The sequence below is a fragment of the Penaeus japonicus genome, unplaced genomic scaffold, assembly GCF_977035675.1.
Source record: "Penaeus japonicus unplaced genomic scaffold, GWHDUDI00000001_assembly GWHDUDI00000031, whole genome shotgun sequence".
Lineage (NCBI taxonomy): Eukaryota > Metazoa > Arthropoda > Malacostraca > Decapoda > Penaeidae > Penaeus > Penaeus japonicus.
Genome location: NW_028234433.1, coordinates 14608573 through 14613572, shown reverse-complemented (window position 1 = coordinate 14613572; position 5000 = coordinate 14608573). Strand labels below are relative to the sequence as shown.

Here is a 5000-nt window from a genome sequence, read left to right as displayed (position 1 = left end):
TCTGTAACCTGAGCAGAAAATCCATCCTAATTGCAGGCCAATTACCATGTAAATACAAGTGAATAAGTATATTGTAAAATACATTACATGTTCTCAAAGTTCACTGACACTAACCCTGCATCACACATTACCGTCATCTAGTGAATCAGAACTATGCACTTCTTACTAGTAGAGATATTCTACTAAATATTATCTTCAATCTTCAATAAAGTGAAATATATGATCCTATAAAATAAGGATCACCATTGAATTTCTCTAATCAATGCATGAAGACACTACATATACAAGAGGTAAATTGGTAAGTGTATCATGATGTGCGCTAAGGCCTATGAAGTCTCAGTAATATTCATAATTGTATAAAATGAGTTTTGAGCTCAATTTATATATATTATATATAATATATATATATATATATATATATTTATATATATATATATATATATATAATATATAAATATATTATATATATATATATATATAAGATTATTAATATATATATATATATAATATATATATATATAATAATATAATAATAAATAATAATATTAATAATAATACTATAATATATATATATAATAATTAATAATAATAATAATAATAATAATAATAATAATAATGTTGTGTAAAAAGATTACATATGTACTCTTATTCATTACCTTCCACAACTTCAAGTTAGATTATATTTTTCTGCCTTGCATCTGTAGTTAGAAGTGAATAGCGCTCATTTGTCGAAATTCTCATATCAAAAAGAATTGACCACAACATTGATATTAACAATACTAATGATGTAAACTGCCCATTAGCCTGATAACCCTATGACGACAGTGATCACACCCTTGTGACACAGCTAAATTTCCGCGATGACCTGTAGCTGTCTATTGTCAATGCCAGTAAATGTGACTGTACTCCATGCACCTAGCGCGTGCCCGTTCAGGATACGGTTAACAGCAGGGCGGTTTTGGTTCTCCCTGGACATTACGTTGAGGTATTTTCAAATGCATAGACCTAAAGCCATGGGTTATTCATATAATGAGGCAGCAGCCAGCTGGTACATGCTTGATAACCCTACAAGTTCGCCAGATAAAAGCCCATTGACCATGGCATTTTTCTTTTTTCCCTTATTTTTAATATATTTTTTTTTTATTCATTGTTTTCCTCCCCTTCTTGTTTTTTTTGTTTTCCTATTTACTTTTTCTTTTTTCTTCATTCCTTTTTCCTTTCTACTTTTTTTTTTTTTTATATTTATTGTTTTTTTTTAAATTTTCTCTTTTTCCCCTTTTTTTCCTTTTTCTTTTCTATTTTCCTATTTTTATCCTTATTTTCTTTTTTTCTAATTTTTTATATTTTTTTTTTCACTTTTTATTTCTCGGCCCCTTCTCAATTTTTTTCCTTCACTTCCTTTCTTTTCTTATTTTTTTTATTTATTTTTCTCACTCCTCTTTCCCTTATTTTTTTTCTTTTCTTTTTTAATTTTATTAATTTTTTTTAATTTTATTTTTTTTTTATTTTTTTTCCCCAATTTTTTCCTTTTTTTTTTTTTTTTTTTCTGTTTTATTTCATTTCCTTTCTATTGTTTTTTTTTTTTTATGTTTTTTTTTTTTTTATTCTTTTTTTTTTTTTTTTTTTCTTATCTTCTTTTTTTATTTCTTTTTTCTTTATTATTTCTCCCGTTTCCTTCCCTTTTCTTCTCTTTTTTTTCTCTTTTCTACTTCCTATTTTATTTTTTTTTCCTTTTTTCAATTAATTGTCTTTTTTTCATTTATTAAATTCTTTTTTTTTTTTATTATTTTTTTTTTTATTTTCCTTCGTTTCCCCTTTTCCCATTTTTTTTCATTTTATAATTCCCTTAAATCTTATTTTCTTATTTTTTTTTTTCTCTTTTTTATTTTTATTTCTATTTTTTTTTTTTTTTTTTTTTTTCTTTCATTCCTTTTTTTTTTTTATTTTTTTTAATTTTATTCCTTTTTTTTTTTATTTTAAATTTTTTATTCCTATTTTTTTTCCCCCATTTTTTTTCTTTTCTCTATTCCTTTATTTTTTTTCTCTTTTTATTAATAATTTTTCTGTGAAATTCCTCTTAATTTTTCTCTTTCCATTTTTTTTATTTATTTTTCCTTATTCTTTGTCATTTTGTTCTTTATTTTTTTTATTTTTCTCTCTCTCAATATTTGCCTATTTTCTCTCTTATTCTATTCATCCTTTTTTTTTCCTCCTTCCCTGTTTTTTATTTTATTTGTTTTTTCTTTTTCTTTATTTTTTTTTTAATTTTCTTCTTTTTCCTTTTTCTTTTTTCTCTTTCCTGTTATTTCTTCTTTTTTCTTTTTTTTTATTTTTATTTATTTTTTTTTTTTCCTTTTTCACTTTTCTATTTTTGTATTATTTTTTTTTTTTTTCCATTTTTTTTTTTTTCTCTTATTTCTTTTTTCCTTCTTAATTTTCCATTTTTCATTTTTCCTATAAATTTTTTGTTTTTTTTTTTTTTTTTCCTTTTTCTTTTTCCATTTTTTTTTTTTTTCTTTTTTATTTTTTTTTTTTTCTTCTTTTCTCCTTTTTTCCTTTCTTTTTTTTTTTAATATATTTTTTTCATTCCTATTTTTTCCTCCCCATTATTCCCTTTCCCCCGTGTTTTATTGTTTTGTATTTTTTTTAGTTTTCAAACAGTTATTTTTTTTCCCTTTTCCTTTATTTTTCTTCCCTACTCATTTCTTTATTCTTTCTTTCCTTTCTATTTTCTTTCTCTATTATTTATTATTTTTTTTTATTTTTTTCTTTCTATTTTTTTTTCTTTATTTTCCTTTTTCAATATATTTTTTCAATTTTTTTCTTAATCTTTTTTTTTTATTTTTTAAATTTCTTTTTTTTTTCTTATTTGATTGCCACCTTATTTTTTTTTTCATTTTTTATTTTTCTTTTTAATTTTTCCCCTTATTTAAATATTAAATTCTTTTTCTCTTTTTTTTTTTTTGTTTTTTTTTCCCTTTTATTTTTTTTATTTTTTTTTCCTTTTCCTTTCCAATATATTTTCTTATCTTTTTATTTATTTTCCTTTATTTTTTTTTCTTTTCTTTCTTCCTTTTTTATTTTTATTAATAATTTATATTTTTTTTTCTTCTTCCATTTTCTTTTGTTTATTTTTTTTCTCAAGGGTTAATTCCCCTTCTTTCCTTTTTTACCTTTTCCTTAGTCCCCCTTATTTTTCCTTTCTTTTTTCTTTTAAATTCATTTTTCCTTTTTTATAATTATTCATTTTTTATTTTTATTTATTTTTATTTTATTAATATTTTTTTATAATCTCTTTAATCATTTTTTTTTTTTTATCTTTTTTTTTCTTTTTTTTCTTTTATTATTTCCGTAATTATGCTTATATTTTTTTTTTGCTTTATTGTCCTTAAGTTTTTCTTAATTTTATTTTCATTGATTTTTTCTTTTTTTTTTATTTCCTTTTAGTATTTCTTTTTCAATTTTTTTATTTTTTATTTTTATATTTCTTCCTTTCCGTATTTCTTCTTTATATTATTTGTTTATCCCTTTTCTTCCTTTTTTTTTTTTTTTTCTTTTCTTTTCCTTTCGCTCTTTCCCTATTTCTTCTCATCCTATTCATTTATTTTATTTTTTTTCTCTTTTCTTTTTTTCCTTCCTTTTTTTCATTTTTTTCCCTCTTTTTTTCTTTTTTTTCTCCCTTTATTATATTCCTTCTTTTTCTTTTTTTGTTTTATTTTCTATTCTTGCATTCTTATCCAATTCATCCTTTTTCCAGTTTTATTATTTTCCTTCTTCATTTTTATTCCCATTTTTTTATTTTTTCATTTTATTTTTCATCTATAATTTTTTTTTTTTCCTTTTTATTTTTATCTAATTATTATTAAAATTTCTTTTTTAATTTCTTTCCCTCAAGTCACTGCCGTAAAGACCAGCCAAGCAATGGTGTGAATGTAACATCATCTGTCGTTCTAGGGATAACATAGCTTCAGTCAATGATGATCAATTATAACAATGATATTGGCCCGAATAGGTGGTGAGAGCATAAATTAATCCCAGAGAAATTATCAGATAAACACTGAAAATAATAACAATAAATGATGCTATTACCATACAAATAAAGATTCAAGTAAAATTTCTAGGGTTCTGTCCCCTACAACCCTCTTTACTAGGGGTTATATCAAGGTTCCATGGAAACTAGTTATTACTGATTTTGGCATCACAAATAAGCTACCCCTACTGTATCTCTCAGCAAAATACTAGTATGCCTGCACTATGTATATTCTGGCATAAACAGTTTGGCCTGGTTCTTTATTGTCAATGAATTGCCAGGAAGGTCTACAAGCTCTATCCAGTAAGAATAAATGTACTGCTCCTAATACCCTTGCTATAACTGGTCAGTACTGACTAAAGCCTCTAAATGGGAAATGCACATCACAAGCAGTATTGTTGGTATCAGTGATGCGGCACTTTTAATAAGATTTACCAGCCTATCTAAAAGGATATACTAATAAAGCATTAGTATAAAACATCAGATCCTTTGTTAATGCCCAGAGAGTACAGAAAGTGCACACACAGGATATTCTCCCTAAACTTTTATCACACACTCAACAAGGGCTACATCTGTCATTTGCTTTTTTGCACATTTGTCCATCCTGTTGTAATTTGAGTGTCTGAGCATCCAGCAATTCAATTCAATAACAATAACTACCACTTCAGGTAGTGAGACTAAGACTCCTAGTTATTGTATGTTCTCTTAAAATGTTATTTGATTTTACAAAAATACTGATATTTGAAAACCTATCTTCACACATGAAGTGAACTCCTAGAAAATAAGCTGTGCACTTCACACTTGACATTTAGCTCATGCACATACAAGAGCTTTTCCACATAACTCCTTCAAATCATCTCCCAAGTCAAACATAAATTGTGTGATGATGCATTTAGGAAATACCAAAACAAGGTAGCTGTAATAAATTAATAAGAAATCAGAAGAAAAAAACCTTGTGCGAGCGATTTAA

The 5000-nt window shown here is 24.2% G+C and overlaps 1 protein-coding gene across 2 annotated transcripts in view; it reads right to left on the bottom strand.

The window, feature by feature from the left end:
• Positions 1-5000, bottom strand: part of RabX6 (RAS oncogene family member RabX6) — a 26100-nt gene that overhangs the window by 20653 nt on the left and 447 nt on the right. The gene's annotated exons all lie outside the window — the stretch shown is intronic.